A 26,159-nucleotide genomic window follows, 5' to 3' on the forward strand; every position below is an offset into this window, starting at 1 on the left:
GTGAGCCACCGCGCATGGCCGAGGTTTGTATTTTAAACAAAAGGTCTGTTACTCCTTGAATGGGGACGACATTGAAAAGTCCCTTGGCCGGGTGTGGTGGCTCACACCTGTAATCCCAGCACTTTGGGAGGCTGGGTGGGGGGTGGGGTGGATCACGAGGTCAGGTTCAAAAACAGCTTGACCAACATGGTGAAACTCCATCTCTACTAAAAATAAACAAAAAACAAAACAAAAAACGAAAAGTAGCTGAGTGTGGTGGCAGGTGCCTGTAATTCCAGCTACTCAGGAGTCTGAGGCAGGAGAATCACTTGAACCCGAGAGGCAGAGATTGCAGTGAGCTGAGATTGCGCCACTGCACTCCAGCCTGGGTAACGCAGCGAGACTCTGTCAAAAAAAAAAAAAAAAAAAAAAGAAGAAAAGGAAAGAAAAGAAAAAGCCCCTCGTTGACTGGGCATGGTGGCTTACACCTGTAATCCTAGCACTTTGGGAGGCCAAGGTGGGCAGATCACGAGGTCAGGAGTTTGAGACCAGCCTGGCCCGTATACATGGTATACTCACATGTACATGCACACATGAATTGAGCATGTGCAAACATCCAAACTGGGTATACATGCATGTACACACACAGTAGATGGTACACATGCATGTGTGCAAACACACTGGAGCTGGTAAATGTGCATGCACACACACGAGTTGGACATACACACATGTACATGCACACCTAAACGGTATACTCACGTGTACATGCACACCAGATGGTATATGTGCATGTGTACAGACACACTCGAGCTGGGTATACATGCATGTATGCACACACAAGCTGGGTATACAAAATTACAAAATTTAATACAAAATACAAAATACAAAAATACAAAAATTAGCCGGGCCATGGTGGTGCCCCCCTGTAGTCCCAGCTCCTCGGGAGGCTGAGGCGGGAGAATTGCTGGAACCCGGGAGGCGGAAGTTGCAGTGAGCCGAGATTGTGCCACTGCACTCCAGCCTGGGCAGCAGAGCGAGACTCTGTCTCAAAAACAAAAACTAAAACAAAAGTCCCTCATTTAGGTTCATCTGTGGCACTCAGGGCCACTGGACAGAGCTAGGATTTCTATCTCTGTGTGTGCAGTTCCGGGATTCTGCAGTGAGGTCAGATGGGCCCATGATAAAGGCCTCTAAGGAGAAAGGTGAATTCTTCCATTGCCTGCAGGGGAGGCAGGGGCTGGGTCTTGCCAGGCCTTTACTGGAACTGGTGGTCTAAGCTACGCATCTACCTCTGCGCGTGTCAGCCCAGCTGGGGCCACTCACCAGAGTGACAGGAGGCCACCTGAGTTTTCCCCGGGGATTCTAGTCCAACGCTAGCAGGGAGGGGAAACATGCCCCTCAATGCATCTGCTCACTTACACTATCACCTCCTCCACCCCCCAGCAGACACTGATTCCCCAGTGTGTGCACATGTGTATATACCCAGCTCATGTGTTTGTGCACATGCATGTATACCCAGCTTGGGTGTGCCTGCACGTGTGCCCAAGAAGGATGTGCAATTCATGATTCATGACCACAGGCTGGTGGCCAGGAGGGTCAGGGGTGAGAAGCATGGTGGGGAGCTTCGGAACAAGGGACGGGTCCTGGTCAGGTACAGAGGCCAACTCCCTACACCTGCAAGACAGGGTCCAGGGGGCTACAGCTAGCCTCCTCCCAGAGGCCCCCAAGGCCCGGTATTCGCTCTGCCTGCCACACTAGCCTCCTGGGCCATGATGTCTGTGACTTTGCAGGGCAGTGACCCTCCCAGCTCTGCCAGCCACTCATTCACTAGCCACAGCAGCTGTCCTCACTTTGTGCCTGGCTCTGCTGCGGTGACACCTCCTCACTGGCCACTCCCCATGAAGCTGGGCACCAGGGCCCTACTCAACCCCTCAAGCAGAGCTGCCCTGCTCTGGTCTCAGGGCCAGGGCCTGGTGCTAAACCCGCCCTGGCACCCAGTGGGCATCGGCAGGTGTGTGCTGAGGGTTGGAGAGGTGCCGTGGCCCCATTCCTCCACCAGCCCCTGCCTTTGAAAGCTGCAGGAGCTAATTAGGGCTTTCTTCTTGATCACCTACATTCTGCACCCCCGGGCACCGTCACGACGCGCTCCTCTCTCCCTCCCTCTCCATTCTGTCCTTTGGGGCCTGGATCTCACTGGAAGTGAAGACGATGGCAGAGGGCCGTGTGGTGGAGAACCTCACAGCGCTGGTAGGAGGAGGACAGATGCCCTGCAGGAGCCTAGAGCCCAGGGCAAGACAAAGGGACCTCTCCTGCCAAAGCTGGAAATCTAGAAATGTCTCCTGCAGCTCCGAGACCCCTCAAAGCCTGGCTGGAGCGCAGCGCCCGGGGAGCGCACAGAGGTGGAGCTGCGGGTCCTGTCACGTGCACAGATTGAATAATTCAGATTTAAAAGACCTACTTTCCCGTTAGACCATTTCCTGCTGAGGAGCAGGTGGGGGTGGGGCATCTGAATTGTGTCTCCCCTCCCAGGGGTTTTAGAGAAGGCCTGGTGTGGAGCCAGTATCGGGGCAGCCACCTCCGCCCTGGGGCCCAGCTCAGTCCTGCCCTGGGTTGGGCACAGCTGACCGAGTATGGCTCTGGACTTAGGGACCCAGAGCTGACTGGGTGTGGCTCTGGACTCAGGAACCCAGGCTGATCTCTGAGATCCTTGCAGAGAAGGGAGTGTCACTGGGAAGCGTTTGCTCTGCCAGGGAGAGGGTGGGGCAGTAGGAGAGGGCCAAAAGACACAAGAGGCCTGGGCTGAAAGGAATGGAGGTGGAGCAGGGAGGGCACGTCTGAGCCCGGCTCTAGATCCCCCAGGCCACCAAGGGCTCCGGTGTTTCTTATCTCTAGGGATGGGCTCTGGCTGGAGGCGGGAAGCATCTTTGCGGTCACACCGTACTCAGGGCAGATGCCCCTACCTTCCAGGGACTGTGTACTGCAGAGGGCAGCCCCAGGCTGCAGTAAGGACCTGGGAGTAAGCACCCGGGGCCCCTGCTCCTTCCCTCCCTCCTTCCTCTCAACTTTGCCTTCCATAAACCATCAAATAGGATTTCTGCCTGGACTATGGGGCAAGTTCCAGGGACAGCCCTGCCTCACCATGACGACCTACAGATAAGCTGGAGGTGCTGGGGCTGCACCCTGCCCCTTGGATATGGCTAAGGCAGGCACTGGCCTGGCGTCCTCCTGTGTGGCCTTCCTCCATGGCCCTGGCTGTAACGAGATGGGCTGACCAGTCTGATGGTGGCCTGTGGGACAAGGGAGCCCCAGGGCACAGCCCTGCCACTGCCCAGTCTGGCTTGCAGTGTGGTGGCCACTCCTCCTGAGGCTCCTCCATGGCCCTGGGCCAGGCTTGCAGGGACCTTCCGGGGCCCCTCCCATCCCACAGCTGCTGGAAGGTCTCTGGTGACAAACGACTGCTGCCTCAGCCTCCTCTCCCTGCTCCTCAGTTCCACTTTTTTTTTTTTTTTGAGACGGAGTCTCGCTCTGTCCCCCTGGCTGGAGTGTAGTGGCGCAATCTTGGCTCACTGCAAGCTTCACCTCCCGGGTTCCCGCCATTCTCCTGCCTCAGCCTCCTAAGGAGCTGGGACTACAGGTGTCTGCCACCGCGCCCGGCCAATTTTTTGCATTTTTAGTAGAGACGGGGTTTTACCGTGGTCTCGATCTCCTGACCTTGTGATCCGCCCGCCTTTGCCTACCAAAGTGTTGTGATTACAGGCATGAGCCACCGCACCCAGCCTAGTTCCACTTTTAACTCAGGTGGGCATTGAAGGCTGGCATTAGGCCTGCCAGATTCTGAGGGCCACCTCTAACCCCTCACCTGCCAATGTGCAGAACACCGTCCGCCAACTGACTTTGCATCATCCCTTGGCCCTTGATATGCCCCCATGCTCCATCCCGCCTCTCGAGAGTCAAGCAGAGAAGGCTTCCGGCAGGGGCCCAGCTCTCCTGACGTCCAGCCACTCAGGTTCCTCGCGCCCTGCCCTTGTTCTGGCCCAGGTGATGGTTCTGCCCCTCCTGATCTCTTGCTTTGGGCTCTGGTCCCTGTGCTGGCTTGCATCTTCCTCACTCAGAACTCAGAGCATCGGCCACACCAGCTGTTCTCTGATGACCCCGTGTGCCTGGCACCACGCTGGGCTGGTGGAGCAGCGGTAAGAGTGGGCTTCACAGGGCTCACACGGCAACAGGAGGAGGGCCCAGAGAAGGCAGCCAGGAAGAAACCACAGGAGAAAAGAAACCAGCAAGGTACCTGGGAGGGATGGTCAGGGCTGGGGAGACATCTCCCTGGAGGTGACACCCGCAAAGGCCTGAACTACACGAGGTTATGGGGAGACTGCCCCAGGCAGACAGAGCCACTGGGCCAAAGGCTGGAGCATGGAATTCGGTGGTGTCAGGGAGCATCGAGGAGCCAGCGTCTGGACAGTGGGGAGGGGAGGAGGGGCCTGGACCCTGGGGAGAGAGTAGGTGACGGGAACTGTCAATGCTTTCAGTGATATGATTGACGATTCAGCCCGTGTGCGCAGTGGCTCCTGCCTGTGATCCCAGCCCTTCGGAAGGCTGAGGTGGGAGGACTGCTTGAGCTCAGGAGTTTGAGACCAGCCTGAGCAATACAGGGAGACCCTCATCTCAAAAAAAAACACCAAAAAAAAAAAAAAAAACCCAAAAATAAATAAATAAAATAAAAATTCAAAAAACTTCCCTGGGAATTCAGTCCTTGCTCACCTGTGCTAGGTAGGTAGGTGCCCCTGTGGGGATGGCACCTCGGTGGCCCAGTGGAGGTCAGAGGCCACACAGGGTGAGGAGTGGGTAGCATACAGTGGGGTGGAAGAGAGGATGAGAGACTGGTTACACAGGACATAATCAGAGCCAGGTTCCTCACTCCCAAAGCAGGATGCCCCTCATTCGGAACAGGTTGAGCCCTGCAGTGTCGGCCTGGCATCAGAGTAAATGCGTGGCGCCCAAGAAAATCATAGACAAAAACACCCATGAAACTGTGTGTATACGTATACGTGGGAGCATGTACATAGATGTGCTCCCTTGCTCCACCAGCTGCAAGGACACCCCAGTAGCAATGAGCACACCTGGGACCCCATCCCCGGCTCTGCATGACATTCTCCCACAATGAACCAGGTTGCCAGCAGAAATAGCTGGGTTCAGGCTGGGGCAGGGAGGATACAACAGGACCCTGGAGAATCTCGTGCCAGAAATAAAGGCCTCCGGGAATGACGCGGACAAGTGAAGTGGGAGGGAGACAGAAGGGTGGGAAGGCATGGGTTCCCTGTCTGGTGGAGGCTCCCCAGGGAGGGGAAGCGCGTGGCAGGGAGGGCAGGCGGCGGACGCATCCAGAAGCCGCACTTACTGTGTGTCTGCTTCCTCACACAAGCGCCATGCACACAAAATGAGAAGGAAAACGCCAGTTGAGAGAGGCGGGTGGTATCCCAGGGTGTGGAGAGAGTAGAAGGTGGGAAATAGGCGTTGGGGGTGGGGTGGGTGGCCCCTTGAGGTTGGGGCCCTGGTTGAGGGGAGGCCCAGGGGATGAAGCTGGGTCTTTCTCCCTTTCGACTGTGCCGGTGCAGGCCTGGAGGAAAACGGACGCCAGGTTTGGTGTGGAAGGGGAGCTCGGAGGGGATGAAGGCCCAGGCGGGTGGAAGAGCAGGGCGCTGGCTGGGGAGGAGCAGAGGGAAGAAGCCGGGGGTGAGGGGCAGCCGGAGCTCAGCTGGAAAGACAGCAGGAGGCGGTGGGCACAGGGGCGGGTTCCATGGACGTTCTGGAGGCTTCTGAGGACACCAAGCCTGGAAGCCAGGACATGTGGCCTTCTTGACTTCGTTCCCCTTCCTCACCTGGGGTCTCCGGTCCCCGCTGTCCACTGCTCAGCGGCTTGGGAGGGGTCCGCGGCCTCCGCTCCTGCCAGGCGGCCCTGCCCGCAGCAGCGAGAGGAGCCACGGGGCGCTGCCCTCCTCCGCAGCCCGAGGCCCACCTCACACGCACTGAGCCCACGCGCGGGTCTCTGCCCGCCAGCCCCGTCTGAGCTCGCCGCAGTCCCTGCTTGAGAGGCCGGGGGGCACCTGCGCCTGCCCGGGACCCCGACCTGCTCGCGGGGCCCGGCGCCTCCTCTGCAGGCAACGACCTCGCCCGCGGTGCCCCTACTCGCCCCGTCCCCGGAGGGACCGCCCCCGCCCGCGGCCTTCCCCGCCCCTGCCCCGTCCCTTGAGTGCCCCCCGCCCGCCGTTACCCAACCACCGCCCCCGGAGGAGCCCCCGCCCGCGGTTACCCAACCTTACGCTGTCCCCGGAGGGCTCCGCGCCAGTGTTCCCCCCGCCCCGTCCCGTCTCCGAGGGCCCACTGCCCCGGTCCCCATCCCGCTCGGTCCCCGCAGGGCCGGGCCGCCGGGGGGGTCTCCTGAAGCAGCGGTCCCGGAAGACAGCAACACGGCCTCTTTAAGCCGCTCGGACACGCGCTCGGGCCCGTTGCGAGTTGCAAGCGCGCAGGCGTGCGCGTGCCCGTCGGGCCTAGCGAGCGCGCGCGACGAGCGACGTGCGTGGTGACGCGAACGCGTGGGGTTTCCCGAGACTGCGGGCAGGGGCCCGCCGCGCCCATCCCGATGGCTGGAGGCGTCTGAGGGGCGGACGGAGGCGGCGGCGGCGGCGGCGGCGGCGGCGGGAGCGGGAGCGGGCGCGGGCGGCGAGTGGGGAGCGGGGTCGGGAGTGGAGCAGCCGCCGCGGCGGGAGTGGACCGAGCCTTGCCGGTGCGCACCTGCCCGCAGCGCCCGCGGAGCGCGCAGCGCGGCCCGAGCGCGACGACCTCCCGAGCAGCGGCCGAGGCGGCGGTGCGGGCGCGTCAGGCCGCGACGAGGGCGCTGAGGTGAGCGCGGCAGCCCCTAGCCCCCGACCCGGCCTCAGTTCGTCCACCGGCCCGCCCAGGGGGCGCCCGCCCCGCCCCCACCGCACCCGCCGGCCGGGCCGCGTCTTCCTGCCCCGCCCGGGTGCGGCGGGCGGCGTCCGAAGGCGGGGGCCGGGAGCTGGGGTCCGAGGTTCGGGGTGCAGGGTCGGGGTCGAGGGCGGGGTCTCGGGCGAGGAGCCGGGGTCCTAGGCCCAGGGCTGGGGGCGAGTTTCGGCCCTGGGTGCGGGGCTTTGCGCGCCGCGGGAGCTTCCCGTAGCGGCGGCCGGGGCCTCGGGGGCGCGGGTCGGGCGGGGCCGGGCCCTGCGTGGGGAGCCGGACGTGGCGCTCGGGCCCTCGGCGCGAGAACAAAGGCCGGGCGGGAGTGCAGGCGGGGCGGTGTCGGCGGCCGGAGCCCCCGCGCGGGCCGCCTATCGGGGTGACTTTGAGGGCCGGGCGGCCGCAGGGGGCGAGCGCGGGGAAGGGGAACAATGAAATGGGGAAGCCGGGCCGCGCGCCGCGGGCGGAGTGGGGATTTAAAGCGGAAGCCGGGCGCGGCGTCGGGAAATGGGAAAATAACGGTTTCGGCCCTTTTGCTGTGCGGAGTCGCGGAGACGGCCGCGCCGTGGCCTCGCCCTTCTCCTGCCGAGGCCGGGGTCTGTCTGGCGCCGGCGCCCCGCGCGTGTCGGCCGGGGGGTTGCGCGGACCCCGGCCCGGGCCCGCGAATGAATGGGCCCGGTGGCCGCGCCAAGATGGCGCTCCTGGCGGTGCCTTTGTGGGGCGGCCGCCGCCGCTCCGAGTTTCGGGGCCCGGTTTGCGATATTCCGAAGGCCCGAAGGTGGGGGAGAGGACAGGAAATAGCACAAAGGCTGGGTGTCTTCCTCCTGCCTGGATCGGCTTTTCGGCTGGAAGCTGGATGGGGGTGGGGAGTGGGGAGCTGAAAATTCCACACGACTGTCGGCTGAAGCTTTTCACTTTTAAGAACCTCCTATATTTTTCCTTGTCAATTGATAGTTGGTTCAAATAGTATTTTAACATTTCTTGTGTCTTTTAAATTACATGGTTAGCATGCAGAAGCAGTATCAGCTTTGTTTGCTAAATTCATTTGCATGGAACCCCCTTTTTTTTTTTTAATAATAGAGATGGGATCTCTGTGTAAAAGAGATCCTGTTAACCAGGCTGGTCTCGAACTTTGGGGCTCAAGCGATCCTCTCGCCTCAGCCTCCCAAAGTGCTAGAATTAGAGGCCTGAGCCACCATGTCCATCCTGTCTTCATGGAAGGTTTTTGTTAGGATTGTGAAATGCATTTATTGAAGGAAAACGCCGATGTTAAAATTTGTGTTTTGAAAAGGGAGTTGGTGTGCATTTACAGTTAGGGTGTACAGTGCTCGACTTATGGATAAACAGTGTAGAAATTTTAACCTACGGTTTTCGTTTGGGGAGCATTGGTTCATTGTATTTTCAGGTTGCTGTCTATCTGATAACAGTCTCAAATAGTATTAGGTGATTAAGCAGTTGCTGGTGAGATTATTAATTAAGAAAATATGAAGATTATTTTTCATGATTAGCAAATGGACGTATTAGTTTTGTGAAAAGTCCCAGTGAACCATGCATACTGAATAAGGCCTTTGGAGCAAGCATTGTTATCGATAAGGTTTCTGAATAAGTTATTTTCTAATCTGAAGTGATAGTCTTTTGGGAGAGGGAGGAGCTGTTTATTGAATGTAAGGTTTTAATTTTCATGCTATTGAGATATATAGTTTATTCTGGATTCTTTGGGAAGGTATATATATCAAGAAAGTGAATAGGTGGTTCCTTCTTTCTTTGCTAACGCTGGGTGCGTGGCTGGGGAGGAAGCTGGTGCCACTGACATGGAGACAGGTCTGAGAGCCTCCGCAGGGTAGGACCAAGTGGTGGGTTTTGGCTTGGTTTATGGTAAGGCAGAACTTTATTATTATTATTATTATTATTTGAGATAGAGTTTCGCTCTTGTTGCCCTGGCTGGAGTGCAATGGTGCGATCTCAGCTCATTGCAACCTCTGCCCCCCAGGTTCAAGTGATTCTCCTGCCTCAGCCTCCCGAGTAGCTGGGATTACAGCTACCGCCACCACACCCAGCTAATTTTTTGTATTTTTAGTAGAGATGGGGTTTCACTATGTTGGCCAAACTGGTCTTGAACTCCAGACCTCAGGTGATTCACCCACCTTGGTCTCCCAAAGTGCTGCGATTACAGGCGTGAGCCACCGCGTCCGATGGTAAGGCGGAACTTTCTAACAATTAGAGAGCTGCGCAGAAATGGACTGCAACTGCAAGGTCTACAGGCTCATCCTGTCAACCCTAGGGGAAGGCTGGACTGCAGGTGTCGGACGGTGGTCCCAGGTTAGGAGCGTTTGGTTTCGTCAACACTGAAAGTCCCTTTTTTTTTCCTTTCAGACATTGAGAGTTGGAAAACCAGTTAAGTTCTGAGGTGCCTGTGCCCCCTCCCAGTTAAGCACGCACTGCCCAGGCCCAGTGTGAGGATGACATTTCATCTTCTGCTGGAACCTTTCAAGATGAGTTTTATAGAGGAAACTGTTCCAACATTAAATTTCAGCTCAGAATTGACTTTCTCAAAAGAGCACATCCACTGGACAAAAGCTATTTCTCTCGCATAATCTGAATTTATGACACAGTCATAGTTACCTCATCAGACAAGTACTGACAGTGCTCTTCAGTGATATCTTTAAAATGTTTTTATTTTTCTTCGATATCTTCAGTTAATTCTGTTTTGGGGAGGGGTGGGAGAGTTGAAGTAAATTTTCTCAGGTTTAATTTTGATCTTAGAAGATTCAGGAGGCTGCAGAATAGTGTGTTTTTTGTTGTCGTTTGTTTTTAAGCTTAAAACCCACTGGGTGTGGTGGCTCACTCCTGTAATCCCAGCACTTTGGGAGGTGGGGCGGATCACATGAGGCCAGGAGTTTGAGGCCAGTCTGGCCAACATGGTGAGACCCTGTATCTACTAAAAATATAAAAATTGGCCGGACGCAGTGGCTCACGCCTGTAATCCCAGCACTTTGGGCGGCTGAGGCAGGTGGATCACGAGGTCAGGAGATGGAGACCATCCTGGCTAACACGGTGAAACCCCGTCTCTACTAAAAATAGAAAAATTAGCCGGGCGTGGTGGCGGGTGCCTGTGGTCCCAGCTACTCGGGAGGCTGAGGCAGGAGAATGGTGTGAACTCGGGAGGTGGAGCTTGCAGTGATCCAAGATCGCGCCACTGCACTCCAGCCTGGGCAACCGAGCGAGACTCGTCTCAAACAAACAAACAAAAAGCCGGGCGTGGTGGTGGGCGCCTGTAATCCCAGCTACTCAGGAGGCTTAGGCAGGGGAATCGCTTGAACCCGGGAGGCAGGGATTGCGGTGAGCCGATATTGCGCCACTGCACTCCAGCCTGGGTGACAGAGTGAGACTGTCTCTAAAGAGTTAAACCTCTGTAAATCTTTTTTATGCCCAATGACTTCGGTTTCAAAGCTTGTATCATGTAGGTAGATTTATATTGATCACTTGAGAAATAGAATTTGAGGAGTTAATTTATTTCGTAAAGGAGGTGTTGTACTATCCTGCAAAAGTACCAGAGCTTTGTTCTCTTCCCTTTGCTTTGTTAAAAATTTTCTGTCTTTTGGTTCATTTTCTGTGTGTGTTGATCCACTGGAAAAGTTGTAGCTTTGTAGCTAAATACCGCTTTGATTAGAGGATGAAAAAGGTCTTCAGGGCGTCTGTAGACTCATCTACCATCAGTTGACTTCTTGTAGCTAATACTTTAATGAATAATGTTGATTTTATTTTAGAAGTGCAGTGTTGGCATTTATTGTAGTTTTGTCGTTGGATTGTTTGTCTCTGCCCAAAAGATTTGGCTCATGTTGGTCTCTAAATTGGATTACATTCTTACTGTCTGTGACTTTGGCTTTAGCATTAGTGGATTGGTAATAGATATTCTCAATTTTTAAATCTGGCTTGACCATATGGCAGGCCATGTTATTTTGAAACCCCTATTTAGTGTAAGTCTCATAAGACATGGAACACAAATTTTTAGAAAATTTTAAACTGGTTTGGCTGGGCGTGGTGGCTCATGCCTATAATCCCAGCACTTTGGGAGGCCGAGGCAGGTGGATCATGAGGTCAGGAAATTGAGACTACCCTGGCTAACACGGTGAAACCCCGTCTCTACTAAAAATACAAAAAATTAGCCTAGTGTGGTGGCAGGCACGTGTAATCCCAGCTGCTTGGGAGGCTGAGGCAGGAGAATGGCGTGACCCGGGAGGCGGAGGTTGCAGCGAGCCAAGATCGCGCCAGTGCACTCCAGCCTGGGCGACACAGTGTGACTCCGTCTCAAAAAAAAAAAAAAAAAAAAAAAATTTTTAAGCCGGTGTTTAAATTCTGATTTCAGGTTTGCATTTGTTAAGAGTGGTTGGAGAGATTATGAAGTAGGCAATTCAGTTAAGTGTTTGGTTTAGGAACATAGAATGAGGAGATAAAATAGATTTAAAATGGAAACTATCAGAAATAGTTTATGAAACTGCAGTGTTCAATGTTACTGAAAGAAAAAGCAAGGCAAACATGTATGGGAGTGTGTATGAAGAGAAAGAGAAATACAACATCACATCAGCTGCTCTGGGAGAGGGAGGGAGCACTGCCTCTTTCAAAGCTGTGTATTTTGTTCCAGAATTTTGATTGAAGAAATATAGACAATCTATAGACATTTGAGTTTGCTAGTGGATTAGTGGAATGCTGAAAGCTTTTTTTGTTTTGAGACAGAGTCTCTCTCAGCCACCCAGGCTGGAGTGTAGTGGCGCAGTCTCGGCTCACTGCAACCACCGTCTCCCAGGTTCAGGTGATTCTCCAGTCTCAGCCTCCCGAGTAGCTGGGATTACAGGCACCCACTGTCAAGCCCAGATAATTTTTTAAAAATTTATTTTAGTAGGGACAGGGTTTCACCATGTTGACCAGGCTGGTCTTGAACTCCTGACCTCAGGTGATCCACCCGTCTCAGCCTCCCAAAGTGCTAGGATTACAGGTGTGAACCACTGCATCCTGCCGGAATGCTGAAAGTTTTTTTTTTAAACCTTTTAGCCTCTTGTTCTTGTGGCAGTGCCTACCATTGGGTGCCACGGTAATCAGTGGAAATTACTCCTGGCTTTCAGTGGTAGAAAAGCTTTCTGTTTTATAGAGCAATGTTGCTTGCTTTCTTTTTTTTAAGATTAAGTGAAAGTATTTCCTTATCTATGTCTTCTTAAATTAGAATTCTGAGAAAGACCCATTTTTTAAAAGTTAACTGATTAAAAAGACCAAATTAAGATTATCTAAGGCAGTTTTTTTTTTTTTTTTTTTTTTTTTTGAGATGGAGTTTCGTTCTTGTTGCCTGTGCTGGAGTGCAATGGGGCGGTCTCGGCTCACTGCAACTTACGCTTCCCGGGTTCAAGCGATTCTTCTGCCTAGCAGCCTCCCAAGTAGCTGGGATTACAGGCGCCTGCCACCACACCCAGCTGATTTTTGTGTTTTTAATAGAGATGGAGTTTCACCATGTTGGCCAGGCTGGTCTCCAACTCCTGACCCCAAGTGATCCGCCTGCCTCTGCTTCCCAAAGTGCTGGGATTACAGGTGTGAGCCACTGCGCCCAGTTATCTAAGATAATTCTTAAGTTTATTCTGTTGAACCTATTTTGCCATTGATAAAATAATGATTTGATCATTAGTTGCTCTAAGCTTACTAATGCATTTTATCAAGAGAGGACTTTATGTATTAATTCATTCACCTGTTAAAATTGGAATACTGGTCGGGCGCGGTGGCTCACACCTGTAATCCCAACACTTTGGGAGGCAGAGACGGGCGGATCACGAGGTCAGGAGATCGAGACCATCCTGGCTAACACGGTGAAACCCTGTCTCTACTAAAAATACAAAAAATTAGCCGGGTGTGGTGGCGGGCACCTGTAGTCCCAGCTACTCGGGAGGCTGAGGCAGGAGAATGGTATGAACCCGGGGGGCGGAGCTTGCAGTGAGTGGAGATCTCGCCGCTGCACTCCTCCAGCCTGGACGACAGAGGAAGACTCTGTCTCAAAGGAATACTAAGGGCATCAATGGAATGTATTCTTGTTTATTGGTGGGTAATCGTGTCTCTATGCATGTCTGTGTGCAGTCCTTTGGCACTTAGAAAATATATTCCCTATGTTGATTACAGACACTCAACTTCCCGCCGAGTGTTGTAATTAATAAAACTTAAAAAAATTCTGGGCTGGGTGTGGTGGCTTACGCCTGTAATCCCAACACTTTTGGAGGCCAAGGTGAGTGGATCACCTGAGGTGGGGAGTTCGAGACCAGCCTGACCAACATGGAGAAACCCCGTCTCTACTAAAAATACAGAATTAGTTGGGCATGGTGGCACGTGCCTGTAAAGTCATCTACTCGGGAGGCCAAGGCAAGAGAATCACTTGAGCCTGGGAGGTGGAGGTTGTGGTGAGCTGAGATTGTGCCATTGTACTCCAGCCTGGGCAACAAGAGTGAAACTCCGTCAAAAAAAAAAAATTCTGGACACTTTCTAATTAGATGAGCATGTCAAAGAGTCTATAGTAGGTTTTAGAAGTTTGTCATAGGAATTTTAAAATAGTTCCTAAATTCTAGGGAGGGAGAGAAATTCAGTGGTTTCCAAAAGGATTGGCACTAAGTTAGATCCCAGCTCAGCTCTGTCACCTCACTGGCTGTTTTGCAGTGTTAGGACTTTTATTTGCACTGAAAATCAAGATCAAGCCAACTTCTGCCTTTCCACAGGAGCTTTCTGTTCTCCCTGAGCCTGCCTTAATTTAGGTCACCTGCAGTGTTAGGACTTCTGTGTCTGTCCTCATCTGTGAAACAGGCATCCGAGAGCCGCCTTCATGGGGTCATTGTGAGGATTGAGTGAGTCTGGATGCGGGCACTGATAACAGAGCTGTGCAAGGGTTAGCCATTTCTGTTGCTGATGGCCTTACTTTGTAAAGATTTCTTTTATGGCAAGGTTAAAAAGTGTTGTTATAAGATGACAATGTACTGAGATTTTTCTTTCCTTTTCCTTGGTTCCAGAAGAATATTATTAATTCAGGGTGTGGAACATACATATTAGCTATCTTTGCAAATCCCTATCACTTATTTACTGCCTCACTTTCTTTTTTCTTCTTTTCTTGAGACAGAGTCTCACTCTGTAGCCCAGGCTGGAGTGTAGTGGCGCTATCTCAGCTCCCTGCAAGCTCCGCCTCCTGGGTTCATGCCATTCTCCTGCCTCAGCCTCCCGAGTAGCTGGGACTACAGGCGTCCGCCACCACGCCCGGCTACTTTTTTGTATTTTTAGTAGAGATGGGGTTTCACCATGTGAGCCAGGATGGTCTCGATATCCTGACCTTGTGATCCGCCCATCTTGGCCTCCCAAAATACTGGGATTACAGGCGTGAGCCACTGTGCCCAGCCTTTAGTGCCTCACTTTCTACTAAATCTTCTCTCACATCCTTGTCTTTTCTTGAAAGGTTTTGTTTCTTTTTATTTCATTTTTTTTTTTTTGAGACAGGGTTTTGCTGTGTCACCCAGGCTGGAGTGTGGAATGTGATGGTATGATCATGGCTCACTGCGACCTGGACCTCCGGGGCTCATACAATCTTCCTGTCTCAGTCTCACAAGTAACTGGGACCACAGGCACATGCCACCTTGCCTAGCTAATTTTTTTTTTTTTTTTTTTTTTTTTTTTTTTGAGACGGAGTCTCGCTCTGTCTCCCAGGCTGGAGTGCAGTGGCCGGATCTCAGCTCACTGCAAGCTCCGCCTCCCAGGTTTACGCCATTCTCCTGCCTCAGCCTCCCGAGTAGCTGGGACTACAGGCGCCCGCCACCTCGCCCGGCTAATTTTTTGTATTTTTAGTAGAGACGGGGTTTCACCGTGTTCGCCAGGATGGTCTCGATCTCCTGACCTCGTGATCCGCCCGTCTCTGCCTCCCAAAGTGCTGGGATTACAGGCTTGAGTCACCGCACCCGGCCCTAATTTTTTAAAATTGTTTGTAGAGACAGGGACAGGCTGGTCTCCAACTCCTAGGTTCAAGTGATTCTCCTGCCTTAGCCTCCCAAAGTGTTGGGATTATAGATGTGAGCCACAGCACCCTGGTCTTAAAGGCTTTCCTTTACCTTTGCAGAATAATCTTGAACTATGCCTCATTTTGAAAACTGGTAAGTTTTTGTCCTTTTTTTTTTTTTTTTTTTTTTTTTTTGAGACGGAGTCTTGCCCTGTCGCCCAGGCTGGAGTGCGATGGTGTGATCTCGGCTCACTGCAACCTCTACCTCCTGGGTTCAAACGATTCTCCTGCCTCAGCCTCCAGAGTAGCTGGGATTACAGGCGCCCGCCACCACACCCAGCTGATTTTTGTATTTTTAGTAGAGATGGAGTTTCACCGTATTGGCCAGTCTGGTCTCGAACTCCTGACCTCAGCCGCCTCGGCCTGCCAAAGTGCTGGGATTACAGGTGTGAGCCACCATGCCCTGCCCGTTTATGTTCATTTTTTAGAGAATTCTCCTCCCTCCATTTATGAAGCTAGAGTTTTTTGAATTGCACCAAAATTTGTTGACATCCCTTGATTTTTGCTGACTAGGGACAATAAATATTTTCCACTTATTTTTATAAACTGTAATACTGATTTGTTTATTTGTTTAACAGATGTTGACTTAGCACCTTCTCTCTCTCTCTTTTTTTTTTTTTTTTGAGATAGAGTCTTGCTCTGTCACCCAGGCTGGAGTGCAGTGGCGTGATCTCAGCTTACTGCAACCTCTGCCTCCCAGGTTCAGGCGCTTCTCTTTCCTCAGCCTCCCAAATAGTTGGGATTACAGGCACATGCAGCCATGCCTGGCTAATTTTTTTTTTTTTTTTTTTTTTTTTTAATCTTAGTAGAGATGGTGTTTCACCGTGTTGCCCATGCCAGTCTCGAACTCCTGAGCTCAGGCAATCCTCCCGCCTTGGCCTCCCAAAGTGCTAGGATTACAGGCGTGAGCCACTGTGCCCGGCCCCAACTTAGCACCTTACTGGGTCCTGAGGCTGTGAGCCGTAGTAGAAGGCACGTGATCCAGGGCCTTGCTGAATTCATGGTCTAATAGGGAGCCTGACACGCAGGCACAGAGCAGAGGGTATTGGCTGTGGCTCCCAGGGAGACCACCCTGTCCAGAGTTTAGTGGCAGCTTCTCATAGAAAAGCTTCAAGTTGAGACCTGAATTGGAGTCTGTCTGGCAGGCAGGTGGGGATGGAGGGGAGGAGTATATCCTAGGCTGATGAGATGGTGTGTTTTTTATCCGGCAACCAACTGGTCTCCTTTACTGTCTCCAGCACCCAGCACAATGTGTGCCAGGTGATCAGTAATTATCCAGCGGGTAAGAGCACAGCACATCCAGGGACGGAAGTTCCAAAGGGCTAGCAGAGTGGTAAGAAGTGGAAGCCAAAAGGTTTAGAGCCTGGATAAAGAGCTTTTACCTTGAGGCCAGGCACAGTGGCTCACGCCTGTAATCCCACCACTTTGGGAGGCCAAGGCGGGCGGATCACTTGAGGTCAGGAGTTTGAGACCAGCCTGGCCAACATGGTGAAACCTCGTCTCTACTAAATGTATAAAAATTAGCCAGGCATGGTGGTGCACACCTGTATTGTCAGCTACTCATTAGGCTGAGGCACAAGGATGGCTTGCATCCGGGAGGTGGAGGTTGCAGTGACCCAAGATCACCCCAGCCTGGGTGACAGAGTGAGACTCAAAAAAGAAGAAAAAAATGAACTTTTACTTTGAGAGCTCCAGGAAGCCTTGGAAGAGTTGTAAGGAGATTGATCTGATGGGGATCATTACTTGGTAGTTGAACGTAGAGTGCTCAGGGGAGGGAGGGGACTCTAGTCAGTTGGCAAAGCTGGTGTAGAAAAGGAAAGGGGTCTGGAGCAGGGTGATGACTGATAAGACCTGGTGACCGAAGGGAAGGTGAGGGTGGCGAGAAAGATGTAAATGACCACAGGTTTCCGTCTGCCCTCTGGGTAGCTGTGGGGCATGATGAGTTTAGTTTGTGTGTGTTGGGTTTGAGGAGTCTCTGAGGCATTCTCATGTTTTGCATCAAGGGTACAGGGGGCCTTATACTTTCTCCTCCCTGTCCTTGGAAAACTCTCCTCCTGACTGTGTGTTTGCACAGTTCACTCCCTCTCTCCATTCAGGCCTTTGTTCATGTATCCCTTCCTCCAAGGGTGTGCTCTGATCTCATTGGTCTCTGTCGCTTTACCCCACTCTGTCTTCATAGCCTGATACTGCTCTTCCCACTTGTTCTAAGCTCCATGGACACAGGCACTCTGGGTCCCTGCAGACCAGCCCCTGAAACAGTGCACAGTAAATGTGGCGTGGTGACTCCTGTGCCTGTGAATGGGAGCTCTGGAGGATAGGTCTGGGTGGAGGCAGGCCTTGAGAGTCAGCAACATCTCGATGATGATTGAAGCCTTAGGAGCAGTGGTCACTTAGAGCAGTGGTTCTTCAAGTGTGATCGTGGACCCCTAGGGGCTCCTGAGACCGTTTCAGGAATTCACTTGGTCAGAACTATTTTCTTTTTTTTTTCTTTTTTTATTTTGAGACGGAGTCTCGCTCTGTCACCCGGGCTGGAGTGCAGTGGCCGGATCTCAGCTCACTGCAAGCTCCGCCTCCCGGGTTCCTGCCATTCTCCTGCCTCAGCCTCTCGAGTAGCTGGGACTACAGGCATCCGTCACCTCGCCCGGCTAGTTTTTTGTATTTTTTAGTAGAGACGGGGTTTCACCGTGTTAGCCAGGATGGTCTCGATCTCCTGACCTCATGATCCGCCCGTCTCGGCCTCCCAAAGTGCTGGGATGACAGGCTTGAGCCACCGTGCCCGGCCCGGTCAGAACTATTTTCATAATCATATTAAGATGTTATTTAACTTTTCGTTGTGTTGACATTTCATTGATGCTGCAGAAGCAGTGGAGGATAAAACTCCTGGCTCCTTAGCACAACTCAAGGCTGTGGTACCAAACTAGTCTCAGCAGCCACTGTCACGGCACTCACAGTGCTCTTCACCGCCATGAACCTGCCGTGAAAGAAAACTCTGTTAATCTAATGTCCTTGGTGAAGCAATAAAAATTGACTGTATTAAACCTTATCCTTTGAAAATCTATCTTTGTAGTATTTTGTGTGATAAAACGGAAGTAGGTATAAAGCACAGTGAAATACAATAGCTGTCTCCAGGAGGAGTTGTGTAATTGAGTTGAAAGAATGGCGGACAGAAAACGGCTGTTTAGATTAGATGTGGATATTTGGCAGATACTATCTTGAAAATGAATGAAGTGAACGAGATACTTCAAGGAAAATAACTAACACTATTGTTGCCAGTAATAAAATTTGAGCTTTCAAAGGAACGTTTTGGAAAACTTGGTTCTGCTACCATGAGCTTGACATCTTCCCATTATTGATAGACTTTTCTTATAAGCTAGGTGGTGATACTAATGAGATTTTAAAAATATGTAATGAAATGTGTCAGTATTTGGAAGATCTGCTTAATTCAGTGAACCTACATTTTCCTACATTGCCTGTAATCCCAGCACTTTGGCAGGCGGGTGACTGGAGGTCGGGAGTTCAAAACCAGTCTGGCCAACATGGTGAAACTCCATCTCTACTAAAAATACAAAAAAATTAACTGGGCATTGTGGCACATGCCTGTAATCCCAGCTACTCGGGAAGCTGAGGCAGGAGAATCACTTGAACTTGGGAGGCAGAAGTTGCAGTGAGCCGAGATGGCGACACTGCACTCCAACCTGGGGGATAGAGCAAGGCTGCATCTCAAAAAATAAAATAAAATAAAATATAAAATAAAATACATTTTTGTTCTTGATTACAGCTCACACCTGTAATCCCAGTGCTTTGGGAGGCCAAGGCAGGAGGATCGCTTGAGGCCAAGAGTTTGAGACCAGCCTGGGCAACATAGTGAGACCCCCATCTGTACAAAAAATTTGAAAATTAGCCAGGCATTCTGGTGTGTGCCTGTGGTCCTATCTACTGGGGAGGCTGAAGCAGGAGGATTGATTGAGCCTGGAAGGTTGAGGTTGCAGTGAGCTGTGATTGTACCATGGCACTCCAGCCTGGGTGACAGAGTGAGACCCTATTTCTTTCTTTCTTTTTTTTTTTTTTTTTTTTTTTTTTTGGAGACAGAGTCTTGCTCTGTCACCCAGGCTGGAGTACAGTGGCGTGATCTTGGCTCACTGCAAGCTCCACCTCCCGAGTTCACGCTATTCTCCTGCCTCAGCCTCCTGAGTAGCCGGGACTACAGGCGCCCGCCACCACGCCCGGCTGATTTTTTTGTATTTTTAGTAGAGACGGGGTTTCACCGTGTTAGCCAGGATGGTCTCGATCTCCTGACCTCGTGATCCGCATGCCTTGGCCTCCCAAAGTGCTGGGATTACAGGCTTGAGTCACCGTGCCAGGCCAGCTGAGACCCTATTTCTTAAAAAAAACCAAAAAAACAAAAAAACTCTTCTTTTTCTTTTAACTGCATATCTATGTGAGACTGAATTTTCCTCATAGACTTCAGCTAAAACTGTGTGTTGCAGCAGGCTGAGAGCAGACATAGATGTGAAGATCCATTGCTTCCATTGAGGCAGACAATACAAATGTAAAATACAGCTTCTCACCAGATTATTTGTCTTAGAAATTTTTTTTTTTTTTTTTTTTTTTTGAGATGGAGTCTCACTCTGCCGCCCAGGCAGGAGTGCAGTGGGCAGATCTCAGCTCACTGCAAGCTCCGCCTCCCGGGTTTACGCCATTCTCCTGCCTCAGCCTCCCGAGTAGCTGAGACTACAGGCGCCTGTCACCTCGCCTGGCTAGTTTTTTGTATTTTTTAGTAGAGATGGGGTTTCACTGTGTTAGCCAGGATGGTCTCGATCTCCTGACCTCGTGATCCGCCCATCTCGGCTTCCCAAAGTGCTGGGATTACAGGCTTGAGCCACCGTGCCCGGCCCTTTTTTTTTTTTTTTTTTTTTTTTTTTGAGATGGAGTCTCGCTCTGTCCCCTGGACTGGAGTGCAGTGGTATGATCTTGGCTCACTGCAAGGTCTGCCTCCTGGGTTCACACCGTTCTCCTGCCTCAGCCTCCCAAGTAGCTGGGACTACAGGCGCCTGGCTAATTTTTTGTGTTTTTAGTAGAGATAGTGTTTCACCGTGTTAGCCAGGATGGTCTTGATCTCCTGACCTCATGATCTGCCCACTTCCCAAAGTGCTGGGATTACAGGCGAGCCACTGCGCCCAGCCAAGAGAATAGTTATTCTTTATAAAAATGTTATGTATGGTAACATGCAGTGGGCTTATTTTCGAATCATTTAATAAACAATTTTAGAACATCTCAGTTTTAATTTATAGCATAGTAAATATTGATAGATCAAACCCTCATAAACAAAAGCCCCTGGGGTCCTTAATAGTTGAGGATGTAGAGGGGGCCTGAGCTGAAATATCTGAGCAGCGCTGGTTTAGAGAGTGGGCCAGGCCCAGGGCATCTGTGGGGACCAGAGAAGTTCTCAGCTGGAGGCAGGCACCCTGTCCCTGCCCCCATGTGCAGTACTATAGGATTGTACCTTTTCCTAGGGAGGAGAGCCGAGATTTGTCAGCGGTGAAGACCCATTGGTGTAGCTTGAGAAGAGGCCCTTGTATTAGGGATGTACTGAGGAAGAGAAACACATAAAGGAGTGACCAGACGTTGGGAGACCCAGCACTAGTGTCATGGAGCCTACAGAAGGTATTCTGAGAGCAGAGGGAATGGTCTGAAGTTGGAGCTGGATTCATCAGTGGTAGAGATTGCTGAGGGCCAGTGAGTTCCAGTGGGGTGAGGAGAGTCTTGTAGGAAAGCAGTCGGAGAGACAAGTGTGGGGCTAGGGGAGGCTCTGTCTGCACGGATTTTAGATGGGAATACTGACAGGGCGGCGCCCATAAAGGGAAAGGGGAGAGATCTTTGGTAAAATACATATTCAGGGCCGAAGATGTGTCAAGGAGGGGCAGGTGATGGGCAGTGAATAAGATATGCTAACTTGCTTTGATGAGAGACACGTCACCTATGAGACAGTGGGAAAGGCTGTGTGCTGAAAAAGATGGCGGATGAGTCTGTTGTAGGGCTCTAGGCATTGCTGGTGCTTCCATGTTGAAAAGGATGGTAAAAACATTTGAGGAGAGAGTAGGAGGAGGTGAGAAGACAAACCAGACAGACATCTGGGAAAAGAGGGTTCCAGGCAGGAGAAGCCCCAAGTCAGGGCTGTGCTTGGACTTGGAATTGAAATAAGTCCTGGAAAATTGGTTAATCCCCACTTGGCATACATATGTGATTATGTGTTGGGAGAGGTACTTGAAGGTTTTCCTGTTGAAATAAATTCCCTACAACCTTGGCCTTCCAGTCCCTCTGCCTGACACTCCCATGGCAGTTGGCACACTTGCGTTTTGCCCTGTTGAAGATGTCTGTGCCATTAGCTTGCACTTGTTGGGTACCTTCCTTGGATCAGGCACCATGCTGAAAACTATGCTGTTACTGCGTGGTCCTCACATCAGCTCTGATAGGTGCTGTTAATAGCTCCGTCTTACAGATGACTGGATGTACAGGGAGATCAGGCAGCTGGCCGTGGTGACAGTGGAACCCATGCATGAACTCGGTTCTTGGGTCATTGCTTCTGGAGCCTGTGCAGTATAGACCTGCCGGCATGAGCTTTCTCCCCATTCATCTGAGAAGACTTCTGTGTCTGCATTTGCCTCTTCCTATGTTAGCAAAAGGAACATTCTTCCACTGGAAAACAGTTACCAACAGTTTTATCTTGTCAGGGGCTCCTTCTATTATACTTTCAAACATGCCTAAATCTTATATAACTCAACACCCAGTTAATCTTGGTATCTGTTCTAGCCACTCTTATTGTTTTTCTCTTTTTAAACTCCCCAGTCTGTTTCCATTGCCTCCACCATCTATCCTGTCCTCTTTCTCTGGATATCTTGTTCGTGTTGTCTCATTTTTATTTTCAACTTTTTCATTTTACTAATAAAAATGTCTAAGATGTTCATTGTAGTAAATTGGGGGTTGGGCATAGTGGCTCATGCCTGTAATCTTAACACTTTGGGAGGCTGAGGCAGAATCACTTGAGGCCAGGAGTTTGAGACCAGCCTGGGCAACACAGCTAGTCCCTGTCTCTGTTTTTTTTTTTAAATAAATAAAATTTTATAAAAAAGGGAAATTAGGAACATACAGCAAAAATCTGTAATCTCTCGATCAGGAAATAACCACGTAAGATTATTCTGTTTCTTCTAGTGTTCTGTATTTCTCAGGCATGTGTGTGGAGATGTTTTTCCTCGGATTGGGGGTCCCACTCTGTGTGTGTGTGTGTAGTTTTTTTTTTTTTTGAGACAGAGGCTCACTTTATTGCCAAGGCTGGAGTGCAGAGGCACGATCTCGGCTCACTGAAACCTCCACCTCCCCAGCTCAGGCGATTCTCCTGCCTCAGCCTCCGGAGTAGCTGGGATTACAGGCATACACCACTATGCCTGGCTAATTTTGTATTTTTATTAGAGATGGGATTTCACCATGTTGGCCAGGCTGGTCTCAAACTCCTGACCTCAAGTGAGCCGCCCACGTTGGCCTCCTGAAGTGCCAAGATTACAGGCATGAGCCACCATGCCCAGCCTGTATATATAGATTTTTTAAATTATGATTTTTCTACTTTGTAATTGTTTCCAAATGTCATTCATCTTGGAAAACGTGACTAGTAATTATGTAGATATCAGTGGTATTTCTTGTACCTGTATCCATATGCTGGACATCCTGGTTCTGCCATCTCAGATTTGACGTCTGGAGCAAGCTATTGAACATCTCTACCTCAGTTTTCTTGTCTTACAGGATCGTTGTGAGGACTGAATGACATGCTACACATAAAATTCTTAGCTTCAAGCCAAGCAGTACCTCAAAGTGTTAGCTTCCAGTACCGCTACTACTGATGGTGTTTGACTCCTTGCCTTCATTCCTGAAATGCTTCTCCATTGACCAGGTGTGTTGGCTCATGCCTATAACCCTTATCACTTTGGAAGACTGAGGAGGGAAGATTGAGACCAACTTAGGCAACATAGTGAGACCCCATTTTTGCACATGTGCACACTTGCCCACTGGTTCGTGCATGTGCATGCTCGCTCTCGCTCTTTCTCTTCTCTCTCTCTCTGTGTCTCGTGCGCGCATGTGCGTCTTCTCTCTTGCGCTCTCTTTTTCTTAACTGGGCCTGTTGGCATACACTTGTAGTCCCAGCTAGCTGTCTAGGAGGCTAAGGTGGGAAGATCGTTTGAACCCAGGAGTTCGAGGCTGCAGTGATCTGATTGACTGCACTCCAGCCCTGTCTCTATTCAAAGAAAAAGGAAAAAAGTCCTTCTCCAAGCTGATCTGTGCACTTGATTTCTATCCTTGTGGTTCTGGCTTAGTAAAGGTCTTCAGAAATTACACAGTGTTAGTTTCCTGTGGCTGCTGTAGCAAGTCATCACAAGTTGGATGGCTCAGAATGGATTGATTCCCTCAGTTCTGGAGGACAGAAGTCTGAAATCAGGGTGTTGGCCCCAGTGCCTCTGAAGGCTCCAAGGGAAGACCCTTCCTTTCCTCTTTCTGGCTTCTGGCGCGTGCCAGCAGTGTGGCTTGTAGAGGAGCCGCTCTCTACCTCTGTTTTCTGTGGGCTTTTCTCAGTGTCGCTATTCTCCTTATAAGGACATAGTTATTAGATTAGGGCCACCCTAATTCAGTATGACCTCGTTTTAACTTAACTAATCATACCTGGAAAGACACTCCAAATAAAGTCACATTCCCATGTTCCAGGTAGACGTGAATTTTGGGGGAGACACTGTTGAACCTGCGACAGTTCCTGGAGCTTCATCCTTCGCGCCTTGTGTTTCTAGCTCTCTCCCATGTCTTCCCATTCCCCCTGTGGCCAGGCTTGTGAAATGAAGTCTCCGTTGGAGGTTGAAGAAACTTATAAGATAATTTAAATAGAAAAAGGGGCTGGATGCAGTGGCTCATGCCTGTCATCTTAGCACTTTGGGAGGCCAAGATGAGAGGATCACTTGAGGCCAGGAGTTCATAGCTGCAGTAAACTATGATTGTGTCACTGCACTCCAACCTTGGTGACATAGCAAGACCCTGCCTCTAAAACAAAACAAAATAGAAAAAGGTAAAGTGTCCTTGGCCAGGTGTGATGGCTCATGCCTGTAATCCCAGCACTTTGGGAGGCCAAGGCAGGTGGATTGCTTGAGGCCAGGAGTTTGAGACCAGCCTGGCCAACATGCCAAAACCCTGTCTCTGCTAAAAATATGAAAGATTAATAGAGTGTAGTGGCGTGCACCTGTGGACCCAGCTACTCAGAAGACTGAGGTATGAGAATCACTTGAACTGGAGAAGTTGAGGTTGCAGTGTGATTGAGCTGAGATCACACCACTACACTCCAGACTGGGAGGCAGAGCGAGACTTTGTCTCAAAAAAACAGAAAAAGATAAAATGTCTTATAAGCATGGGCCCCCAACTCCTCCTGCGTGGTCAGTTAGGAGCCGGGCTGCACAGCAGGTGAGAGGTGGGCATGCAAGCATTCCCGCCTGAACTCCACCTCCTATCAGATAAGTGGCAGTGTTAGATTCTCATAGGAGCATGAACCTCGTTGTGAGCTGCACACGTGAGGGATGTAGGCTGTGTGCTCCTTATGAGAATCTAATGCTTGATGATCTGAGATGGAACAGTTTCATCCTGAAACCATCCCCTCTGGAAAAATTGTCCTTCACAAAAACAGTCCCTGGCGTCAAAAAGGTTGGGGACTGCTGCTATGAGGATTCTGAATGCTTCACAGAACGAAGTGCAGGAGGCACTTTTTTATTTTGAGACAGGGTCTCACTCTTTGTCCCCCAGGCTGGACTGCAGTGGCGCCATCTCAGCTCAGCTCACTGCAACCTCCGCCACACAGGCTCAAGCAATTCTCCTGTCTCAGCCTCCCAAGTAGCTGGGACTACAGGCGTGTGCCAGCACGTCCAGCTAATTTTTTTTTTTTTTTTAGAGATGGAGTCTTGCTCTGTTGCCTAGGCTGGAGTGCAGTGGTGCAATCTCATCTCACTGCAACCTCTGCCTCCCAGGTTCAAGCAGTTCTCCTGCCTCAGCCTCCCAAGTAACTGGGACTACAGGTGCATGCCACCACGCCTGGCTTTCCCGGTGCTTTAGTAGAGACGAGGTTTCACTGTGTTGCCCAGGCTGGTCTCTGACTCCTCAGCTCAGGCAGTCCGCCCGCCTCAGTCTCCCAAAGTGCTAGGATTACAGACAGACATGAGCCACCAAGCCTGGCCTAATTTTTGTATTTTTAGTAGAGACAGAGTTTTGTCATGTTGACCAGGCTGCTCTTGAATTCCTGACCTCATATGATCTGCCCGTCTTGACTTCCCAGAGTGCTGGGATTACAGGCGTGAGTCCCTGCACCTGAACAGGGGTGTGTTGTGTTCATGCTTTGCTAGTTGTCTTTCTTTTGTGGGAACTGAAGAGTGTTGTCCTTGGTAGCTTCCACAGGGATGGATTGAGGCTGCTACCAGTATTTGTCCCACTGACTGTTCTTGGGGACCAGTAACCTAGATCAGAAGTCAGTGAGAAGACATAAAGAATGCCCCCAAAGCAGGGACTCTTTCCTTCCCTGTGAAGGCGCTGAGTCCCCTAGAGGCAGGTTTGTGTTCCCTCTTGTATTTAGTCCCCACGCTGCCTGCCTGGATACATTGGTGGTTGTCACAGCTGGAGTGTGCCACAGGGATCCTGCTCCACCATGGAGGATTGTCCAGTCCAGCACTCTCAATGCCAAGTTTATTTATTTAAGACGGAGTCTTGCTCTGTCGCCCAGGCTGGAGTGCAGTGGCACCATCTTGGCTCACTGCAACCTCCGCCTCCCGGGTTCAAGCAGTTCAACCCAGCCTCCTGAGTAGCTGGGATTACAGGTGTGAGCCACCACGCCTGGCTGATTTTTGTATTTTTAGTAGAGACGGGGTTTCACCATGTTGGCCAGGCTGGTCTCAAACTCCTGACCTCAGGTGATCCGCCCGCCTCAGCCTCCCAAAGTGCTGGGATTACAGGTGTGAGCCACCGCGCCCGGTCTCGGTGCCAAGTTTAAAAAGAGCATATTGCCATGGCCTTATATCAGTTATATATTGCTGGTTAACAAACTACCCCAAAATGAAGCGACTTAAAACAGTAA

The 26,159-nt window shown here is 51.1% G+C and overlaps 1 protein-coding gene and 1 long non-coding RNA gene across 5 annotated transcripts in view; one reads left to right on the top strand and one right to left on the bottom strand.

Annotated features, from left to right (window-relative positions):
• Positions 1 to 1,014: 1,014 nt before the first annotated feature.
• LOC119623353 (uncharacterized) lies at positions 1,015 to 6,177 on the bottom strand. The gene is made up of 2 exons (XR_012089832.1): positions 5,859 to 6,177; positions 1,015 to 5,682 (listed from the first exon to the last, which is right to left on the bottom strand). It is a non-coding gene; the product is annotated as an uncharacterized lncRNA (long non-coding RNA).
• Positions 6,178 to 6,769: 592 nt separating this feature from the next.
• Positions 6,770 to 26,159, top strand: part of GNB1 (G protein subunit beta 1) — a 111,256-nt gene continuing 91,866 nt past the window's right edge. For 2 of the 4 annotated variants that reach the window (XM_073007936.1, XM_073007938.1), the window contains exon 1: positions 6,770 to 6,879. The gene's annotated coding sequence lies outside the window, so the exon portion shown is untranslated. Of the gene's footprint in view, positions 6,880 to 22,836; positions 22,959 to 26,159 lie in introns of those variants that run through there. The other 2 variants (XM_073007937.1, XM_007980950.3) reach the window with 2 other exon arrangements.

The sequence above is a fragment of the Chlorocebus sabaeus genome, chromosome 20, assembly GCF_047675955.1.
Source record: "Chlorocebus sabaeus isolate Y175 chromosome 20, mChlSab1.0.hap1, whole genome shotgun sequence".
NCBI classification, from domain to species: Eukaryota; Metazoa; Chordata; class Mammalia; order Primates; family Cercopithecidae; genus Chlorocebus; species Chlorocebus sabaeus.